Source organism: Delphinapterus leucas, chromosome 5 (genome assembly GCF_059928025.1).
Source record: "Delphinapterus leucas isolate spDelLeu-1000000601 "Yukka" chromosome 5, BTC_Dleu_Yukka2, whole genome shotgun sequence".
NCBI lineage: Eukaryota > Metazoa > Chordata > Mammalia > Artiodactyla > Monodontidae > Delphinapterus > Delphinapterus leucas.
In genome coordinates, this window is record NC_143133.1 from 113,980,010 (window position 1) to 114,004,145 (window position 24,136).

The window sequence follows — 24,136 nt, forward strand, 5'->3', positions numbered from 1 at the left end:
GCCAATGCAGATGAGGCTGAGCAGGTCAGGAAACAGGTATGATAAAACACCTAGGCAGAGAGATCACTGAGAGGCTCCTCATTAACACATTTAGGAAGCCTACATTTGTGTTCACAGTGAATATAGAAACACTAAAGTGATCTTTATTTCTCTGGGAACAGAAACATAGGCTAGCAATTACTATTTAAAAAAGCAAATAGACAGCATTTCTGTATTCATGGTTGTCAAAGAGCAGCTTACCTATATTAAAATATTTATGCTCTTTTCATTGCTATAACACTGTCAAACCTTATCACTTGTACTGGCTTTGAAAGAGCAATAAAGCAAGAGTGAAATGGCTTTATTTATTTTTGGATACATGCAAAAGATATTTTTATCTTAGTCAAGGACTAATTTAAAAGCATATTATGAAGTAATGAGAAGACTAAAAGTTTCTATTTTTTCAGTTAAATATTAAAAGTGTACTAAAGTTACAGCTTATGGAAATGTAAGAAGAAAATACTTATCTAGGGAAAAGAAAAGAAGAAACTCCACACAAGAAGGATTAGGAATGCTTGCAGGGGGACAAATTTCCATCTTGAATGGGGCTGTCAGATAACATTACTGGTGAATCGGGCAGGACAGAGACTAAATGGAGTCTGGATATATTTCTGTCTAGAGCGGCTGAAGCTACTCAGTACCAGTTCTTTGTTCCTATGGAGCCAGAGCCTGTGTTACCAGTTCTTCAATTTGTTTTCTGTTCTGCTCATGGTTTTGGACGTTCTTCAAAAGTTCCACGTAATTCTCTTTTGATCTGTCTCATTTCCAGTTTGTTCCTGGCCTGGCATCCTTCCTGAGTTTCCCTTCTCTCTTCAGCTGAACCACTTAAAAAAAAATTTCTTTTTATTTTATATTGGACCATAGTTGATTAACAATGTGTGTTAGTTTCAGGTGTCCAGCAAATTCAGTTATACATACGTATGTATCTATTCTTTTTCAAATTCTTTTCCCATTTACGTTATTACAGAATACTGAGCAGAGTTCCCTGTGCTATACAGTAGGTTCTTGTTGGTTATCTATTTTACACATGGTAATTTATATATGTCAATTCCAAACTCCCAATTTATCCCTCCCCTCACCTTTCCCCTTTGGTAACCGTAAGTTTGTTTTCTATGTCTGTGAGTCTGTTTCTCTTTTGTAAATAATGAACCACTTTTCTAGCCTTTGAAAGATTCCTTTCTTTCCTCTTTCCTCTCTCTCTTTCTCTCTCCATCCTTCCTTCCTGCCTTATTTCTCTTCCTTCATTCTTTCTTTTAAAATAATTCTTTCTCAAATAGCTCTATTAAATGGAAAAATCTGCTTCCACAGTCCTTTAACCTTGCCTAGAGGTGGACACACACACACACACACACACACACACACACACACGAAGCTTAGCATTTTAAGATTTGACGTACATTTATCTTGGGTTTTCAATGAAGTGTTCACAAATGCTTTCCAGCTTCCTGTGGGTTGTTGAATTTTTAAATGCTATCATTCAATATCCCCCTAACTAATCTCTACAGATTTTTCTAGTTTTTTCCCTAAAATTGAATAACTGGGATGGATTTTTCTTTTGTTTTGTTTTCTCTCTTTCACTGGCATGCTCAACTTAATTGGCATCATCACAAACATTTACTGAGGGCTGCACCATAAGGCACTGTGCAAAGGAATGGGGACCCAAAAAATATGGCATGCCTCTCTATTTGCTTATAATCATGATGGGGGAGATAAGGTATCACATGAAAAGATAAATAATGATGGAAGGTCATATATGGTAGGTAATAGAAAAGTAATGTAAACAAGTGCTATAGGAATTCAGGGATAGGAACAATTATTATGGCCTGAGATAGAGAAAAAAAGGGTAGAAAGGAACACTCATTGAGTGTTTATTATGTCGAGGCATTTCACATGTGCCATTTTCCTTTATTTAATTATTTCAAGAAAATGGGAGGTTTATACTGTTACCTCTTTTCAAAAGGATGAAACTAAGTGTCAGAGCGGTCAAAATGATATTCCCAAGAACACAGAGATAGTAAATTGCAATCCAGGATTTGAGATGAATAGTCATGATGTGTTTCAGAAGTAAAGAGTCTGGGAGAAGTGGAAGGCTCTTACTAGGTATAGTAGAGAAAAAGGTCTTTAATGATAAAGACGAGATCGGGTAATGCTTTGATGTCAGCTCCTTAGAGTGTACTTAATGCATTCTAGAAGACTGTTTTAATACAATCAAATATTATATTTTACTTTAGAAGGGTAGCGATAAAATATTCTTAAACAGAATTTTATTTTTAAAATTTTTTTTATTGAAGTATAGTTGTTTTACAATGTTGTGTTAGCTTCTGGTGTACAACAAAGTTATTCAGTTTTTTATATATACATATATATATATGTTTGATATATATCTATCTATATACATATAAATATCATTTTTCATATTCTTTTCCATTATGGTTTATTACAAGAGATTGAATATAGTTCCCTCTGTTATACAGTAGCACCTTGTTGTTTATCTATTTTATATATTGTAGTTTGTATCTGCTAATCCTAAACTCCTAATTTATCCCTCTCCCTCTTTTCCCCTTTGGTAACTATAAGTGTGTTTTCTATGTCTGTGAGTCTATTTCTGTTTTGAAAATAAGTTCATTTGTGTCATTTCCTTAGATTCCACATATAAGTGATGTTTTGTGATATTTGTCTTTCTCTGACTTACTTCACTTAGTATGATAATCTCTAGGTCCATCCACGTTGCTGCAAATGGCATTATTTCATTCTTTTTTATGGCTGAGTGATATTCCATTATATATATATGTATACATATATGTACATATATACATATATCTATATATTATACCTTCTTTGTCCATTCATCTGTCCATGGATATTTAGGTTGCTTCCATGTGTTGGCTATTGTAAATAGTGCTGCTATGCACATTGGGGTGCGTGTATCCTTTCAAATTAGAATTTTCATCCTTTCCAGATATATGCCCAGGAGTGAGGTTGCTGGATCATATGGTAACTCTATTTTTAGTTTTTTAAGGAACCTCCATACTGTTTTCCATGGTGGCTGTACCAATTTTCATTCCCACCAATAGTGTGGGAAGGTTCCCTTTTCTCCACACCCTCTCCAGCATTTATTATTTGTAGACTTTTTATGATGGCCATGCTGACTGGTGTAAGGTGGTACCTCATTGTAGTTTTGATTTGCATTACTCTAATAATTAACGATGTTGGGTGTCAGCCATCTGTATATCTTCTTTGGAGAAATGTCTATTTAGGTCTTTTGCCCGGTTTTTGATTGGGTTGTTTGTTTTTTGGTTATTGAGTCGTATGAACTGTGTGCATATTTTGGAAATTAAGCCCATGTGGTTCACATCGTTTGCAAATATTTTCTCCCAGTCTGTAGGTTGTCTTTTTGTTTGTTTATGGTTCCCTTGGCTGTGTAAAAACTTATGAGTTTGATTAGATCCCATTTGTTTACTTTTACTTTTTTTCCTATTGCCTTGGGAGACTGACCTAAGAAAACATTGCTATGATTTATGTCAGAGATTGTTTTGCCTATGTTCTCTTCTAGGAGTTTTATGGTGTCATCTCTTATATTAAGTCATTTTTAAAACAGAATTTTAGAAAATATCTTTTACGTATCTTCTTGCCTAGCAATTCCTGGTCTAGATATCTATCCTACAGAAATACTGACATAAGTGTGCAAAGATGTATGTAGAAGGTGTTTATTATAGCATTGCTTTTAATAGCAAAAAAAATGAAATTAATCTACGTGGGAGAGACTGGCTAGATGCTTCTTCCACTTCCTGCTCACAAATTCAAACAAAGTTTCCAGCCTTCTTGGTGGACTACATGACTAGTTCTTGCCAGTAGAACATGAGTAGGAGAAATAAAGCACTTCTATCCATGGCTGTGAAGAGTGTTGTGCCTTCACACTTTCTCTTCCTCCTGTCTGCTGGGTGACCTTGAAGAAGAAAGGAACCTGATTCTTGTAGGACCATGTGAAAGAGAACATCCCTTACTGATCCATTGGACTGTGACCTGAGTTCAGCCATAACCTTTAGTAAGGTAAACTGTTGAAGTTTCAGTGTTGTTTGTTATAGCTCTTAGCCTATCTAATTAATAAAATCTGATATACATCTAGGGGAATGAATTAATAACTTATGGTACTTCCATATTATGGATTGCTATGTGGTCAGTTAAAAGAATTGGGAAGATTTTTGGTACTGTCATAAAAACACCTCCAGGCTATGCTGTTAAGTGTGAAAAGCATTTCACAAAATAGTATGTATAATATCCCACTTATGAATATCTGCCACCCCAAACTCTGTTTGCATGTGCCTGTGCACAAATGCATAGGGAAATGGTTGAAAGGATACTGGGCTTTATCAACGGGGTCCATCACAGTTTTCTCTATGTACTTTATTATTTGAACTTTTAACAATAAAAATGTATGTAGGATTTTTATAAATAAAAAAAGAAAAAGAAAGAATCTGTTCAGACTTTTTTACAGGCTTGGTGTAAGACTCAATTAATATAATAGTTATAAAAATTCTTAGGAGATAGTGCTAAATATATATGAGAAGTTTTATTATGACAAACCTCTTCAAATATATATTGTTAAGATGTCTATTTAGATTTCTGAGCAAGTTATAATTTTTTTGTACCATAGGAACGTTTTAGAGTTGCAGGTTGCTAGGCTATCTTAGCTGCTTAATAAGGAATCACTGTGACTACAATTTGAGATGCTTCCTGTCCTCTTATGCTTTTTTCCACATGCATCCTCCTCTTCTATCTAGTTCTTCTGAAGGTAAAATACTGGGAGGAGGGGGAAAGTTCTCTTTCCTTTTAAAGTAGCCTGGAAACATTTTACCAATTAGATAAAAAGATTCATAAATGGGGTGAGGAGGTGCCCACACGGCAGTAATTTTCCCCTCTCTGCTTTGGGAAGAGAGGTCGTAAATAGTGAGGATGTAATACTGTCAAAAGAAGCAGTAGATATAGAAATAAAGCTGATAAGGTTATCTGAAGGCAAGCTGAGGTTGTCTCTTTAATTCGCTTGAAGGGGAATTAATTCAAAGGCATCACTACGTAGACCAGTGCCTAGACAAGTCTTCATGATGAGAAAACAGAAGCAGCACGCTCTGCTTCGGGCTGAGCTGGGTTGGAATGTTGATTTAGCTAACTACATCATGTGCAATTTGGCAGAGTGAAAAGTTTCTCAGATATCTAGGGCGGTGTTTGATGCGTTCAAGGCACTCCATCAGTGTTTTTAAAAACAAGTTTTTAAGAAGTTATTTGAAGGAGCACAACACTTAAAGTAATTATTTTTATGTCATTGTTCTGCTGAACCACTTTTCAGTGACGAGAGTCATTCTACTGTGTAGCTCATTTTACTTGGTAGGAAACCTTTGGATCTGAGAAGAGGAGGAGTAAGGGAGATAGAGAAGAAGTAGGAGGAGGAAAAAATGGAAGAGGGGAACCGGAGGAGGGGGTAGAGGAAGAAGAGGATTGAGTGAAGGGGGACAAGGAGGAGGAAGAGAAATATGATGAGTCACTTTTAGTTACGTGTCTAGATCACAAAAATGTTCTTTTTTTTTTCAGTCAATGAACTAATCAGATACAATCCTTCCTCTTTTTAACATAAAATTTTCATGACAGCTTTTACGTCTACAGTAATTTCCACTGACTGAGTAGTTGCTAACTTGTTACCAGAAGTAAACTACAAGTAGTATTATCTTTACTGCTACCTATTTTATTAAAATCTAAATCTTTTTTATTATAGTGGCATTTATATAATCACATAGAAATATCTATGTATCAACTGTTTTCTGCTAGAAAATTTAGAAAAGCTATGGTTTAAATGTATTAGTGTATTGATAAATAGAAATTAGTTAAATTATTAAAAGAGTAAGTTGAAATTTATATTGCTGGAATTGTTGGTGATAGAATATATGGATCATATAGATCACCATGGAACTCCGTGGTGAGTGATTTTTAGGTTCCACTGATTAGTTCTCATTGTTTTCTCAATGTCCCAAAATAAACAAAGAACATTTTTGAACATATGTTAATAATAATTGTGACATTTCTGATTGCTACTTTATGTACTTAGGTTTGTTGATTAAAAGTTCAAGAAATTTCTTCATTCTGCTCAACTTGATCTTACAAATGAAGATTACGAGAAGGCGGTTAAAATATGACTGTATAACTTTTAAATTCTTATAGAGAAGAATACACAATTATTCTTCATTAATAGAGTTAGAAATATTAATATTAATAATCATCACATTTAAAGACAATATAAACAAGGACGATTTAAGGATGTAAGTCTGTAAGTTCAGTTGGGGACCATTCTTAGCAACCTTTACTATTAGACACCATTTGGTGTGGAACTTAAACTTCTATCTTGGAGTCAAATAATTTCCTTGCTTACAATGCATCTGCTGGAATACAGCTCAATGTCTTTTGGGCAACTAGCGTATTGTAGAATGAATAGAGAAAAGAAAATCCACTACTACTCTGCCTGTCAATTCTTTCCATTGTAAAATGAGGGTAATAATATGAGCACATAATGTTATTGTGAAGCTCAAATAAGAAAATGTGTGTGAGGACTTCCCTGGTGGTCCAACGGGTAAGACTCTGTGCTCCCAATGCAGGGGGCACAGGTTCGATCCCTGGTCAGGGAACTAGATCTGGCATGCATGCCACAACTAAGAATCTGCATGTCGCAACTAAAAACGATCCAGTGTGCTGCAACTAAGACCTGGTGAGGCTGGAAGGAAAGAAGGAAGGAAGGAAGGAAGGAAGAAAGAAATAAAATGTGTGTGAAAATATTTTGAAAATAAAGGCATTATTATAAGAATTGCCCAACAGGTGTGATGGGAGGTGTTTCTCATGGCCCACTGGCAACTCGGTTCCATTCTTTTTCTTCTAGGATATTCCCTATATTATGAAAATTGGAAGCCTGGAAACTAAATTTCACAGAATCCAAGCTGGAAAGGTTCTGAGTTAGATTCTGTCAAGGAGAAGCACCTGTATGTAATTTGGAAGATTGAGGAGACGCTTCTGTCCTCTTGCTACTTCAGCAGTAGAAGGAAGATGCATGCATGCATCATCATATTCTCTCAAGTTCTGCTTTGAATAACAGTGCCTGCCAACACCCACGCTCTATCCCCAACCTGTGGCCTCCAACATCACCATATTAGTATAAAGCAGACGAATGAGGTTTATCTATAGTCAAGATTCATGAATATGATTTGATTCCTAGTTCTTCTTTTCTAAGGAAACCTGCCTCCTCCTTTTATACCTAGGGCAATTGACAGTGATGACATTAAATTACAACACTTGTTTTCACATCTGGAAAATTAGGAGATGAACTTCTTTTCTACTGTAAGATAGACAAAGTGACAAGCATTCAAAAATTCTTGTGATGTAGTGGGATTATCATAGATATTTTAAATTTCTTTCCTGTTTCAATGTCTTTGTTATATCTGGGACCATTTCTACTGTTTTTTCCCTCCTGGTTAAAAGTCAAACTTTCCTTTTGCTTTATATATCTAGTAATTTTTTTACTGTATTCTGGACATTGTATTTTTTTTTCAGTATTTGTTTTTGTTTTGTTTTTACATCTTTATTGGAGTATAATTGCTTTACAATGGTGTGTTAGTTTCTGCTTTATAACAAAGTGAATCAGTTATACATATACATATGTTCCCATATCTCTTCCCTCTTGCGTCTTCCTCCCTTCCACCCTCCCTATCCCACCCCTCCAGGCGGTCACAAAGCACTGAGCTGATCTCCCTGTGCTATGCGGCTGCTTCACACTAGCTATCTACCTTACGTTTGGTACTGTATATATGTCCATGCCACACTCTCACTTTGTCACAGCTTACCCTTACCCCTCCCCATATCCTCAAGTCCATTCTCTAGTAGGTCTGTGTCTTTATTCCTGTCTTACCCCTAGGTTCTTCATGACATTATTTTGTTTTTCTTAGATTCCATATATATGTGTTAGCATACAGTATTTGTTTTTCTCTTTCTGACTTACTTCACTCTGTATGACAGACTCTAGGTCTATCCCCCTCATTACAAATAGCTCAATTTCGTTTCTTTTTATGGCTGAGTAATATTCCATTGTATATATGTGCCACATCTTCTTTATCCATTCATCCGATGATGGACACTTAGGTTGTTTCCATCTCTGGGCTATTGTAAATAGAGCTGCAATGAACATTTTGGTACATGACTCTTTTTGAATTATGGTTTTCTCAGGGTATATGCCCAGTAGTGGGATTGCTGGGTCATATGGTAGTTCTATTTGTAGTTATTTAAGGAAACTCCATACTGTTCTCCACAGTGGCTGTATCAATTTACATTCCCACCAACAGTGCAAGGGGGTTCCCTTTTCTCAACACCCTCTCCAGGATTTACTGTTTCTAGATTTTTTGATGATGGCCATTCTGACTGGTGTGAGATGATATCTCGTAGTTTTGATTTGCATTTCTCTAATGATTAATGAAGTTGAGCATTCTTTCATGTCTTTGTTGGCAGTCAGTATATCTTCTTTGGAGAAATGTCTATTTAGGTCTTCTACCCATTTTTGAATTGGGTTCTTTGTGTTTTTGTTATTGAGCTGCATGAGCTGCTTATAAATTTTGGAAATTAATCCTTTGTCAGTTGCTTCATTTGCAAATATTTTCTCCCATTCTGAGGATTGTCTTTTCATCTTGTTTATGGTTTCCTTTGCTGTGGAAAAGCTTTGAAGTTTCATTAGGTCCCATTTGTTTATTTTTATTTCCATTTCTCTGGGAGGTGGGTCAGAAAGGATCTTGCTGTGATTTATGTCATAGAGTGTTCTGCCTGTGTTTTCCTCTAAGAGTTTGATAGTTTCTGGCCTTACATTTAGGTCTTTAATCCATTTTGAGCTTATTTCTGTGTATGGTGTTAGTGAGTGATCTAATCTCATACTTTTACATATACCTGTCCAGTTTTCCCAGCACCACTTATTGAAGAGGCTGTCCTTTCTCCACTGTACATTTCTGCCTCCTTTGTCAAAGATAAGGTGACCATATGTGCATGGGTTTATCTCTGGGCTTTCTATCCTGTTCCATTGATCTATATTTCTGTTTTTGTGCCAGTACCATATTGTCTTGATTACTGTACCTTTGTAGTATAGTTTGAAGTCAGGGAGCCTGATTCCTCCAGCTCCATTTTTCGTTCTCAAGATTGCTTTGGCTATTCGGGGTCTTTTGTGTTTCCATACAAATTGTGAATTTTTTTGTTCTGCTTCTGTGAAAAATACCAGTGGTAGTTTGATAGGGATTGCATTGAATCTGTAGATTGCTTTGGGTAGTAGAGTCATTTTCACAATGTTGATTCTTCCAATCCAAGAACATGGTATATCTCTCCATCTATTTGTATCATCTTTAATTTCTTTCATCAGTGTCTTATAATTTTCTGCATACAGGTCTTTTGTCTCCTTAGGTAGGTTTATTCCTAGATATTTTATTCTTTTTGTTGCAATGGTAAATGGGAGTGTTTTCTTGATTTCACTTTCAGATTTTTCATCATTAGTGTATAGGAATGCCAGAGATTTCTGTGCATTAAGTTTGTATCCTGCTACTTTACCAAATTCATTGATTAGCTCTAGTAGTTTTCTGGTAGCATCTTTAGGATTCTCTGTGTATAGTATCATGTCATCTGCAAACAGTGACAGCTTTAATTCTTCTTTTCTGATTTGGATTCCCTTTATTTCCTTTTCTTCTCTGATTGCTGTGGCTAAAACTTCCAAAACTATGTTGAATAAGAGTGGTGAGAGTGGGCAACCTTGTCTTGTTCCTGATCTTAGTGGAAATGCTTTCAGTTTTTCACCATTGAAAATGATGTTGGCTGTGGGTTTGTCATATATGGCCTTTATTATGTTGAGGAAAGTTCCCTCTATGCCTACTTTCTGCAGGGTTTTTATCATAAATCGGTGTTGAATTTTGTTGAAAGCTTTCTCTGAATCTGTTGAGATGATCATATGGTTTTTCTCCTTCAATTTGTTAATATGGTTTATCACATTGATTGTTTTGCGTATACTGAAGAATCCTTGCATTCCTGGAATAAACCCCACTTGATCATGGTGTATGATCCTTTTAATGTGCTGTTGGATTCTGTTTGCTAGTATTTTGTTGAGGATTTTTGCATCTGTGTTCATCAGTGATATTGGCCTATAGTTTTCTTTCTTTGTGACATCCTTGTCTGGTTTTGGTATCAAGGTGATGGTGGCCTCATAGAATGAGTTTGGGAGTGTTCCTCCCTCTGCTATATTCTGGAAGAGTTTGAGAAGGATAGGTGTTAGCTCTTTTCTAAGTGTTTGATAGAATTCGCCTGTGAAGCCATCTGGGCCTGGGCTTTTGTTTGTTGGAAGATTTTTAATCACAGTTTCAATTTCAGTGCTTGTGATTGGTCTGTTCATATTTTCTATTTCTTCCTGATTCAGTCTTGGCAGCTTGTGCATTTCTAACAATTTGTCCATTTCTTCCAGGTTGTCCATTTTATTGGCATAGAGTTGCTTGTAGTAATCTCTCATGATCTTTTGTATTTCTGCAGTGTCCGTTGTTACTTCTCCATTTTCATTTCTAATTCTATTGATTTGAGTCTTCTCCCTGTTTTTCTTGATAAGTCTGGCTAATGGCTTATCAATTTTGTTTATTTTCTTAAAGAACCAGCTTTTAGTTTTATTGATCTTTGCTATCGTTTCCTTCATTTCTTTTTCATTTATTTCTGATCTGAGTTTTATGATTTCTTTCCTTCTGTTAACTTTGGGCTTTTTTTGTTCTTCTTTCTCTAATTGCTTTAGGTGCAAGGTTAGGTTGTTTATTCGAGAAGTTTCCTGTTTCTTAAGGTAGGATTGTATTGCTATAAACTTCCCTCCTAGAACTGCTTTTGCTGCATCCCATAGATTTTGGGTCATCGTGTCTCCATTGTCATTTGTTTCTAGGTATTTTTTGATTTCTTCAGTGATCACTTCATTATTAAGTAGTGTATTGTTTAGCCTCCACGTGTTTGTAATTTTTACAGATCTCTTCCTGTAATTGATGTCTACTCTCATAGTGTTGTGGTCGAAAAAGATACTTGATACGATTTCAATTTTCTTAAATTTACCAAGGCTTGACTTGTGACCCAAGATATGATCTATCCTGGAGAATATTCCATGAGCACTTGAGAGAAATGTGTATTCTGTTGTTTTTGGATGGAATGTCCTATAAATATCAATTAAGTCCTTCGTGTTTAATGTATCATTTAAAGCTTGTGTTTCCTTATTTATTTTCATTTTGGATGATCTGTTCATTGGTGAAAGTGGGGTGTTAAAATCCCCTACGATGAATGTGTAAATGTCGATTTCCCCTTTTATGGCTGTTAGTATTTGCCTTATGTATTGAGGTGCTCCTATGTTGGTTGCATAAATATTTACAATTGTTATATCTTCTTCTTGGATCGATCCCTTGATCATTAGGTAGTGTCCTTCTTTTTCTCTTCTAATAGTCTTTATTTTAAAGTCTATTTTGTCTGATATGAGGATTGCTACTCCAGCTTACTTTCTTTTTTTTTTTTTTTTTTTTTTTTTGCGGTACGTGGGCCTCTCACTGCTGCAGCATCTCCTGTCATGGAGCACAGGCTGAGGTTGCGCAGGCTCAGCGGCCATGGCTCATGGGCCCTACCGCTCCACGGCACGTGGGATCCTCCCTGGCCAGGGCATGAACCCGTGTTCCCTGCATTGGCAGGCAGACTCTCAACCCCTGCACCACCAGGGAAGCCCTCCAGCTTTCTTTTGGTTTCCAGTTGCATGAAATATCTTTTTCCATCCCCTTACTTTCAGTCTGTATGTGTCTCTAGGTCTGAAGTGGGTCTCTTGTAGACAGCAAATATATGGGTCTTGTTTTTGTATCCATTCAGCCTATCTGTGTCTTTTGGTGGGAGCATTTAGTCCATTTACATTTAAGGTAATTATCGATATGTATGTTCCTATTCCCATTTTCTTAATTGTTTTGGGTTCGTTATTGTAGGTCTTTTCCTTCTCTTGTGTTTCTTGCCTAGAGAAGTTCCTTTAGCAGTTGTTGTAAAGCTGGTTTGGTGGTGCTGAACTCTCTCAGCTTTTGCTTGTCTGTAAAGGTTTTAATTTCTCCATCAAATCTGAATGAGATCCTTGCTGGGTGGAGTAATCTTGGTTGCAGGTTTTTCTCCTTCATCACTTTAAATATGTCCTGCCAGTCCCTTCTGGCTTGCAGAGTTTCTGCTGAAAGATCAGCTGTTAACCTTATGGGGATTCCCTTGTGTGTTATTTGTTGTTTTTCCCTTGCTGCTTTTAATATGTTTTCTTTGTATTTAATTTTTGATAGTTTGATTAATATGTGTCTTGGCGTATTTCTCCTTGGATTTATCCTGTATGGGACTCTCTGTGCTTCCTGGACTTGATTAACTAATTCCTTTCCCATATTAGGGAAGTTTTCAACTATAATCTCTTCAAATATTTTCTCAGTCCCTTTCTTTTTCTCTTCTTCTTCTGGAACCCCTATAATTTGAATGTTGGTGCGTTTAATGTTGTCCCAGAGGTCTCTGAGACTGTCTTCAGTTCTTTTCATTCTTTTTTCTTTATTCTGCTCTGCAGTAGTTATTTCCACTATTTTATCTTCCAGGTCACTTATCTGTTCTTCTGCCTCAGTTATTCTGCTATTGATCCCACCTAGAGTATTTTTAATTTCATTTATTGTGTTGTTCATCATTGTTTGTTTCATCTTTAGTTCTTCTAGGTCCTTGTTAACTGTTTCTTGCATTTTGTCCATTCTACTTCCAAGATTTTGGATTATCTTTACTATCATTATTCTGAATTCTTTTTCAGGTAGACTGCCTATTTCCTCTTCATTCGTTAGGTCTGGTGGGTTTTTATCTGGCTCCTTCATCTGCTGTGTGTTTTTCTGTCTTCTCATTTTGCTTATCTTACTGTGTTTGGGGTCTCCTTTTTGCAGGCTGCAGGTTCATAGTTCCCGTTGTTTTTGGTGTCTGTCCCCAGTGGCTAAGGTTGGTTCAGTGGGTTGTGTAGGCTTCCTGGTGGAGGGGACTAGTGCCTGTGTTCTGGTGGATGAGGCTGGATCTTGTCTTTCTCGTGGGCAGGTGCACATCTGGTGGTGTGTTTTGGGGTGTCTGTGGAGTTATTATGATTTTAGGCAGCCTCTCTGCTAATGTGTGGGGTTGTGTTCATGTCTTGCTAGTTGTTTGGCATTGGATGTCCAGCACTGTAGCTTGCTGGTCATTGAGTGAAGCTGGGTGCTGGCATTGAGATGGAGATCTCTGGGAGATTTTCACCGTTTGATATTATGTGGAGCTGGGAGGTCTCTTGTGGACCAGTGTCCTGAAGTTGGCTTTCCTACCTCAGAGGCACAGCACTGACTCCTGACTGCAGCACCAAGAGCCTTTCATTCACACGGCCCAGAATAAAAGGCAGAAAAAGTAGAAAGAAAGAATTAGTAGAAGTAGAAAGAAAGAAAGAAAGGAGGGAGGGAGGGAGGGAGGAAGGAAGGAAGGAGGGATGGAAAGAAAGAAAGAAGATAAAGTAAGATAAAATATAATAAAGTTATTAAAATAAAAAAAATAATTAAGAAAAGAAAAGAAAACAAAAAAAACCCGGATGGATAGAACCCTAGGACAAATGGTGGAAGCAAAGCTATACAGACAAAATCTCACACAGAAGCATACACATACACACTCACAAAAAGAGGAAAAGGGGAAAAAATCATAAATCTTGCTGTCAAAGTCCACCTCCTCAATTTGGGATGACTCGTTGTGTATTCAGGTATTCCATAGATGCAGGGTACATCAAGTTGATTGTGGAGCTTTAATCCGCTGCCCCTGAGGCTGCTGGGAGAGATTTCCCTTTCTCTTCTTTGTTCGCACAGCTCCCGGGGGTTCAGCTTTGGATTTGGCCCCGCCTCTGCGTGTAGGTCTCCGGAGGGCGTCTGTTCTTCGCTCAGACAGGACGGGGTTAAAGGAGCCGCTGATTCGGGGGCTCTGGCTCACTCAGGCCGGGGGGGAGGGACGGGCACGGCGTGCGGGGCGGGCCTGCAGCGGCAGAGGCCAGCGTTTCGTTGCACCAGCCTAAGGCGCGCCGTGTGTTCTCCACGGGAGTTGTCCCTGGATCCCAGGACCCTGGCAGTGGCGGGCTGCAGAGGCTCCCCGGAAGGGGGACGTGGATAGTGACCTGTGCTCGCACACAGGCTTCTTGGTGGCGGCAGCAGCAGCCTTAGCGTCTCATGCCCGTCTCTGGTGTCCGTGCTTTTAGCCGCGGCTCGAGCCCGTCTCTGGAGCTCCTTCAAGCAGCGCTCTTAATCCCCTCTCCTCGCGCACCAGGAAACAAAGAGGGAAGAAAAAGTCTCTTGCCTCTTTGCCAGGTCCAGACTTTTCGCAGACTCCGTCCCGGCTAGCCGTGGTGCACCAACCCCCTGCAGGCTGTGTTCACGCCGCCAACCCCAGTCCTCTCCCGGCGCTCCGACCGAAGCCCGAGCCTCAGCTCGCAGCCCCGCCCGCCCCGGCGGGTGAGCAGACAAGCCTCTCAGCCTGGTGAGTGCTGGTCGGCCCTGATCCTCTGTGCGGGAATCTCTCCGCTTTGCCCTCCGCACCCCTGTTGCTGCGCTCTCCTCCGCGGCTCCAAAGCTTCCCCTCTTCGCAACGCGCAGTCTCCGCCCGCGAAGGGGCTTCTAGTGTGTGGAGATCTTTCCTCCTTCACGGCTCCTTCCCACTGGTGCAGGTACCGTCCCTATTCTTTTGTCTCTGTTTATTCTTTTGCCCTACCCAGGTACGTGTGGGGTTTCTTGCCTTTTGGGACGTCTGAGGTTTTCTGACAGCGTTCAGTAGGTGTTCTGTAGGAGTTGTTCCACGTGTAGATGTATTTCTGGTGTATCTGTGGGGAGATAGGTGATCTCCGCGTCTTACTCTTCCGCCATCTTCCCGGAAGCCTGTATGCTGGACATTGTTGATGTCATGTTGAGAGTCTAACTTATGTTATCTTTCTTTATAAAGTGTTGATTTTTGTTTTGGTAGGAAGTTAATCTACATATGATTCAGTTTGTTTCTTTTGAGGTATTCGTTTTAGCATTCTTTGCAAGGTCCATAATAGCTACTACAGCATGGCTAGATATGCCTTACTCCTAAGTTGTGGCCTTTCTGAGGTCACACAGGGAAACCGTTGAAAGGATGTTGAATACTTAGAGAGTTGTGTAAGATATACAGGTCAGAGTCCCAGCATTGTGTGATCTCTGGATTTCCCACTCAGCTTACGGACTCCCAGCAATTGACCTCTGCCAGGCTTGCAGATACACAGCTAAGGATCTAGACAAAAAGTCAAGAGAACTTGTACATAGATTTATATGTTTATTTCTCTACATAGCTCTCGCCTCTCTGGCACTCAGTTGAGCAACCACATACTGTCTCAGCAACCCCTAACTCTAATATTTATTTTCTATACCCAGTAAAGTGGATAATAAGCTCTACTTCCCTGTAAGTCAGTTTGAAAGTGTACCGACAACAAAAGCCAGGGTGAAAGTAGAACTTGCCTTATGTGTTTTCCTTGTGTCTAGGATCACAGATCCATGCTTTCTTTTGTTTAATGTTTGAAAACTTTTACTGCGTATATTTGTCCTGCTTTATTGTTATTGACTGCAGGAGGGTAAATCTGATACCTACTACCTCATTATGGCTGAACTTGCAGAGAATTTTTGGAAGTCAACCATTATTTTCCCTTGTGCCATTCTCAGATGTGAATGTGGTACAAGGAACCTCTGCATCTTGGACTGAGCATGGTGGACTGTGGTCTTCAAGGAAAAATCAAGATGCTATTATCAGAATTGGGGATGAGCTGGGGTGAAGGAAGCAGAGCATTGGTTGCTGGGCAGACAGACCCCAAGGCAATGTCCAGCCTACACACCCGTGTCCATGTGGATCAGGTGACTTCTAATCTATGACCCTTCAACAGGAAATGGAATGCTTTGTATTCTTTTTTCTCTCTTTTTAAAAATCAATCAATTAATTAATTAATTAATTTTTGGCTGCATTGTGTCTTTGTTGCTGCCTGCAGTCTTTCTCTAGTTGCAGCGAGCGAGCTTCTTATTGCAGTGGCTTCTCTGGTTTCAGAGCACGGGCTTTAGGTGCGTGGGCTTCAGTAGTTGTATCATGCGGGCTCAGTAGTTGTGGCTCAAGGGCTTAGCTTCTTCGTGGCATGTGGGATCTTCCCGGACCAGGGGCCGAACCCATGTCCCCTGCATTGACAGGGGGATTCTTAACCACTGTGCCACCAGGGAAGTCCCTCTTTTTTCTCTTAAAGGTGAATTTATCTACTAAAAATAATAACATTTGTCACACACAAGTAAAAACATATTAAATTTGATTGGAAACTTTTTTTGTAGTTGGGAGAGTACACTATATAAAAGTTCGTTGTATGACAATTTTAGAAGAAAGAAAATTTGTTTTATTAAATAAGTTCATAATTCTATTTTATGGTAGAGAAAAGGAGGAATTAGGAAATACATGAGGAGAGGGAGAAACACATAAAAGGCAACATTGATAGAGATTGGGAAGTTCCTCTCTTAGGGAGAGGGAGTGCAGATTGGTAGAGATAAACTATTCTTATCGCATTTTATATTTTACTTGAACTTCTGAGCTAGGTATTTCAACTATTTTTGCCCTGAAATCTATGGATCAGGATCAGAAAATATGGGATATTTAAGTTGCTATTTCCTCCTTTCTGAATCCGTTATAGACATTGCTAATCTATCTTGGCATTGTTCCTCTAAGTGGCCTTAGAATGTTCTAAAGAAGTTACTCTAGGAAGCCATCAATCAGAGTTCACATTGCAAATTTACACCTATTTACCATCCGGGTCTTAGAAGTTCATTATTACTGAGACATAGGACTATATATGGCCTGGGATTCCTTGGCAGTACCCAGCGCAGTATTATTACCTTGAAAACTGGATACGTTGGGCCTAAAGTTGGGTCCAGCCCATAACCTGGTACTTCTTCATTCATGAGTTCTAAAATTGTGACATGTATCCTGAGCTACCTTGGAGCAGCTAGACTATTCCTTTCCTCAATAATGCCAGCAGGCCAATGGAATAGCCAGCATTTTTTGCCTTTTCCCATTCCAACTGAGTAGCATTCAACTGCCTGATTCTGGAAACTGCACAGTAATCATTGGAATTTCCTGACTTTGAACTAAGTGCATGCTGTTAAAATTGATTAATTTGAAATCAGAAGGAAAAGGATATTACCCAAATTTCTATTTTTTTGGTAAAGATATTGATTAAATTTTGTAGAAGAAGGCTTCATTTGGAATTACAAAAGCAGCCAGAGAAGTATGAGGCAGAATACTTTTTAATCAATATTTATTTAGTTGGAAAACAGAAAAAAGTGATGACCAAAGGAAGTCAGAGTTACTTAAATGATAAAAAGAATGAAACTGCAAAATTATTAGATGTACATAATGAGTCTTTGTCTTATTATCTTTCTATCCTTACTTAAATGCTAATTTCAGGCAAAAATTTTCTGCCTCAAGATTTGCACTTTGGGTCATGCATACTCCATTTCCTCTAAATTATACTAATTAGATAACATAACAAAGATATTAATTTGATTCTTCACTTACATAAAAATCCATTTACTTTAGAAAAATTAATACAGAAAATAGAGCATGCCAGTGTTCTGTTAAAGGAATGTGACGAGCAACAGATTGTATAAGAAACTTCTATCAATATTTGCTGGTTATCTATAAGAACATATTTTTTAAAAAGCAAAAAATTATTTTCTCTAAAATGTTCAATGGATTTTCATTTCTCAGTTGAATTTGGAATTGGAAATTAAAACTATCAAGTAGCTTTCAGGAGTAGAGCCTCTGTCATTTTCAGCAGTGGAAATATTAATACTAGGTATGTAACAAACATAAAAATAGCTAAATGTTTATACCAATGGTCAAAAAATAAGCTTACACTAATAATAAAGCTGAAAAGACAGATCGTCTCCTGGCAGCCTCCTTTTTTTTTTTCTCCAACACCTTTATTGGAGTATAATTGCTCTACAATGGTGCATTAGCTTCTGCTGTATAAAAAAGTGAATCAGCTACACGTATACATGTATCCCCATATCCCCTCCCTCTTGTGTCTCCCTCCCACCCTCCCTATCCCACCCCTCTAGGTGGTCACAAAGCACCGAGCTGATCTTCCTGTGCTATGCAGCTGCTTTCTACCAGCCATCCATTCTATATTTGGCATATGTATATATGTGTATATATGTCCATACCACTCTCTCACCTTGTCCCAGCCCACCCCTCTCCCTCCCCATGTCCTCAAGTTCACTCTCCACATCTCTGGCAGCCTCCTTTTTTTTTTATTAAAGCAAGACCTTGACTGAAGTGTGTGTGTATAATAACTTCTATTCAGAAATCAAAGATAACCTATAATATTAGAAAACTGGACCTTGTAATTTTTCCTATGTTGTGTATGTTCTTGATTCTTCTTTTTCTGTAGGTAGGTTCTTTGAGAATCATAACATTGTTTGTGTGATGTTCATGGAAACATCGCCAATGTCTGGAGAAATGAACAATTATTCCCATGCTGCGCCTTTAGCTTGGGTGATGCATCCATACACCATGTACCCAATACACAGCAAAAGTCTGAACTTTTGCTCCTTTTCTGCATCTTGCTCAGTTTTGCACTTATCTGATTCCTGAACTTTTGGCTTTATGCCCTGTTCCTTTTCTTGCACTTGACCTTGGACATGACATGTGATTTGCTTCTTTGTGTGACTCTCAGCACTCTGCTTGGACATGTTTTATAAAAATTTGCTTCAGGGTCATTTAGCTTCCAATTATTTGATAGCCAAATCACAGAATATCCAACTGAATTACCAATAAGACTGACCTTTATCCTGATGGGCCTGAATAAACCCCAGTGAGGTGTAAGCAAAGAGATTGCAGTTTTAGGTTCTGGTGGTTCATTACCCTGGTTCCCTAGGCACAAACTTGATAAAGAAGATGAATGAGGCTCTCCCCTATACCTGTCAACATGAATTTGTGAATAACCATGAAGACATATGTTCTAGGGGCCATTGTCAGATACATACCTAATATGGTCATATGTATAAATCCCTTGGAATATGAGATTGTATAAATATTGTTATAATTTGAGAGGACCTTGTTTGGAAAGAACTGAGAAAATGGAGTGATCTGCAGCATCTTATAAGGACTATATTAAAAGGGGCCATATTATAAGGGCAAATAGAGCTTACAGGAAAACCTTACATTTTACTTAGTAGATTCGTTATGATGGTGGTACTGTAGTAGTTCCAAAATTATTATAAATTGAGTAAATGAATAAATGTTGATATTGTTAGGAATCAGAGTTCTCACTGTAGAAGAAGGGTGATAAAATTATGGATTAGAGGCTATAAAGGAAGATCCCTATGGTATTACTTTGGAATGCATATACCAGAAATACATATATTCATTCAGAAGAAGTGATTTCATTTAGAAGAAGCCCTGTTCAAAATGTGTATCTGGGGCTTCCCTGGTGGCGCAGTGGTTGGGGGTCCGCCTGCCGATGCAGGGGACGCGGGTTCGTGCCCCGGTCCGGGAAGATCCCACATGCCGTGGAGCGGCTGGGCCCGTGAGCCATGGCCGCTGGGCCTGCGTGTCCGGAGCCTGTGCTCCGCGGCGGAAGAGGCCACGGCAGTGAGAGGCCCGCGTACCGCAAAAAAAAAAAAAAAAAAAAAAATGTATATCTGAACTTAATCTATATATGTTTGAAGTAGTAACTAAACACTCCTGGAGTGGTGAGAAGGATTAGATAAGAGGAGAAAGGCATTACTTGTTAGTGCTTTACTGTGAATAAATTGTATAAGCTTTTATTGATACCTAGTTAATAAACTCTATGTCAGTTGTTCGTAACAGGGGATAGTGAATTCTTTAATTTTTCCATCAATAGCAAAAAAATTTTTTTGTTAACAGTTACTGTGAATATTATATGTCAGATGTAAAATCGATTGAGTGGGTTTCTTGAGACCATCTAGAATGGGTTAAAAGCTCTTATGCAAATAAGAAGTTAAAAGCATATTTTAAGACCAAATACTGCCTGATAAAGATAGTGAGTTTACTGTGATGTGTGAGAATTTTCCCTCTTGAGTATCTAAGCAAGTGTGGTCAGGGTACAAAATAGTCCCCTCAAATGACAACTGAATAGTGAGATAACTAATTGAAGATGGTTAAAGATCCATGTGACATTATATGACAGTTATAATTAGAAAGTAAATCTGTTGTGAGAGTAATAAACAAATAAAACATATTTATCCAAGAGGTTTGTTATTTATACTTGGAAATAATCAGCATATAATGGAAATACAATAGAATGGAAGGCATCTCATTAGTGGATTTAAGAGACCATGTCTTGGTCAATAAAGTATATAAAGATACAGGAGACAAAGGGAAGAACTCTAGAGTTGACATTCCTGTGATCATAGAATTTAGGTGAGTCAGAAAAACATTTGGGATTCTTCCAAGTGGAGCAAAGTAAACTGTCTAAAACTAAACTGTGCTGACATCACTGCCCTGCCACCTGGTGGTGGGAAGCCTCCATCTCCACCCCGTTTATCAACCCGTAATAAATAAAGCAACATGCAAGTACAGAAAAATGTAGCTAAAGGCAGAGCAACATATGGTCTTCAGAGCTTCACATTGAAGGAGAAGAGATCGCTGGGGAGCTTGGAAAGGTTTTAAACGGAGGATAAAGAGTGAGTACTTTGGGGAAGGAAAAGTTCAGGTAGTACATAAGAGGCTGACTGAGTCTGCCAAGAGTATCTTGGGTATGGTGTCTGTCATCTTTCTTGCTGGTGTGGTCGGCCAGAATGTTCACCTGCCTATTACCAGGAAGGAAATCCTAGGGAGTAGAGATGCCAGCTATAGGAGTGATTGTGTTATTGCTGAGGTGTTAGAATTGAGTAGAGTCTTTTAATCTTTTTAAATCACTGAACTGCCAAAACTTCTGATTCTAAAGTGCTACAAACTAAAAATTTTGAGAACCATTGCTGAATGAGCTTCAAAGATTTGTGACCAATTTTCTTCCCAGTTGACTTGTGGATATATCTCATTTGGATTGTAACTCTGCATGGGGAATTTCATAAATTCAGTTATGGTGTGCTAGAGGCAGAGCAAGTGAAATTCTAAGGAGGAAGAGGTCTGAGACTTTAGTGGGGTCAGAGTCCTGGTTTTCCAATCCAAGGGAGATTTAGCTGAGAAGCGAAGGAGAAGTGAGTGGCACTCCTTGTCCAATGATTCCCACAAAGGTCTCCTAATCTGTGACTGTAGACCAAAGAATGTATTCTGGTATCAAACTTAGAGAAGTAGGCAATCATGGTGGGTGAAATATGAGGACTACAACAATGTGACTGAATTAGAGTTTGTTCCTGGAGTGTTTCCAGAGCTGAGTAGATACTTGTAGTCATTTCATATTAGGTTTCTGTAACTGCCATGTGGTGGTATGTCCTTCATGGTAGAAATACCAATAGGAGGGAGAGTCATTTTTAAAACGTGTGAAATCCAGTGGCATCCAGGGTTGGAGGAGCTCTGAAGTCTGGCTTGTTGGGTAAGTTGGTGTCAAATAAAACAAAGAGAAAGCTATGAAGTAGAAGGAGGCGTGGAAATGAATGGAGGATTAGGGTTTAGAAAGGAAGGTGCTTAAATAATCTTATCTAAATGTGCTGGGCAAAAAAAAATGTCTGAGTAGGATCTTTTATGATTTGTATAGCTGTGAAAATCTTAATGAGAGTTATGATCACACTTACAGATTATTTGGGCAAAAATATTTTTTGCCTTAATTACCTAAATAATTGAGGAAATGTCTAATGATCCCAATTAGCTATTTAAGATACCTCAGGCCACCATATAATGTAATGCTCTATTATATTTTGTATCAGTGAGCTAAGGAGAGATCTTTAGTAGAAAGATTTTCCCATTTCCAGTCCTTAAATCTGTTGGTGAAATTGGTCCAGCCTGTATAATTTCTGATAATTGAAAATAAAGACATTGTAGTGCACATCCCTTATTCACTATTTGCTAAAGAATTGGCTTTTGTTTTCTTTTAAAACATTTTGGAATATATCCAATATCTCTTTCCTTTCTTCTTTTAACTAAAGGAATCTTAACCAGTTGTTCTAAACTTGCATAAATTTGAATACTATTTTGCATTGAGTAGGAGGAGAGTGCCTCTCTTTCTGTGTTTTCTAAGAACACAAAGTTTGATGGGAATAGAATTGAAATGTAATGACTATGAATTTCAAATATCATTACAATGTCAAACAATTGGTAATTGTAAAATTTGGCTATTAGTCCTATGTTCCAGAAAACGGAATCACTCTATCAATATCTTGATTTCAGAGATGATAGCATTTCCGTCTTCCTTAAAGGGGGTCATTAAAATTAATAAATAATGCCAATGAAATCCTTGACAAAAGTCAGAAACTAGCATTACACAGAAATCAAGATATTATTTATTTAAAAATTGATTACTTATTGTTTATCTTCATATTTTAATTATGAGGTGATAGCAATATATTATTTTAAAATTTAAAATACATCACTTTGACATATTCCTCAATCATTGTCTATGTTTTTTTCTTTTTTTTTGAGAAATTTCTTACTTTCTGGAAGTACAAGGTACTACATGCTTATTTTGTATATTTCCTGTACCATCTCATTCCTCTAAGGAGCCCTGATTCCCTTTACTGGGGAATAGTATTAGAACTAAGAACTAAGAGCACTAGACATGCTCTTTGGTGTGGGGCTGGTGTTACTTCTTGGCTCTCTCAGCTGGCCAAGCAAGGAAATATATGGGTGTGTATTAACCTGGGCATATAGGCATGTCTATAAATACCCACAAATTTATATACAAATATGGAAATATGGAAATGTCAAGAAATATAACTCTTTCTATATGTAGCCATCTGTGTCATGTTAAACTAACATCAGTTCATACTTATGTCTCCAACCCTGGTTCTTTACCATGTGGATCCTTCTAGCCTCCTCCCCTTGCTTATGTGTAAACTTCTACTTTAACAATGAGAAATCTGGCTTCCACCATCTGCTGTCTCTTTACTTAATTGCTTAATTTTAGTATTCATGTGTAGCAGTATCAGAACTGTTAATCTGTACTTCTGTGGCAAACAACATTATCGACTAGAGTACAGTGCTTATGTAGATTTATTCTGGCTTTTACTTTATAGCCTCCACTTGTTTCCAAAGTTACTTAGGTCAACACCTTTTCTTCCCCAACCTCTTAAGTGAGGTTGTTTCATGCATTTTTATTGCTGTTAGGTTGTTTTGTCACATTCTGCATTCCATTGTGGGATTCTTCCAACCTTCTAAATGATTTTTTTTAAATTTGCACTTAAATGTCCATTGACAGATCAATGGATAAAGAATGTGGCACATAGATACAGTGGAATATTACTCAGCCATAAAAAGAAATGAAATTGAGTTATTTGTAGTGAGGTGGATGGACCTAGAGTCTGTCATACAGAGTGAAGTAAGTCAGAAAGAGAAAAACAAATACCGTATGCTAACACATGTATATGGAATCTAAAAATAAAAAATGGTTCTGAAGAACCTAGGGGCAGGACAGGAATAAAGACACAGACGTAGAGAATGGACTTGAGGATACAGGGAGGGGGAAGGGTAAGATGGGACGAAGTGAGAGAGTGGCACTGACATATATACACTACCAAATGTAAAATAGCTAGTGGGAAGCAGCTGCATAGCACAGGGAGATGAGCTTGGTGCTTTGGGACCACCTAGAGGGGTGGGATAAGAAGTGTGGGAGGGAGACTCAAGAGGGAGGGGATATGGGGATATATGTATACGTATAGCTGATTCACTTTGTTATGCAGCAGAAACTAACACAACATTGTAAAGCAGTTATACACCAATAAAGTTGTTAAAGAAAACTTTGCACTTTTTAAGTTTCACTCTCTGTGCTGTAAGCTTCTATGGGTTTTGATAAATGTATAGTATCATGTATTCACCACTACAATATCATACA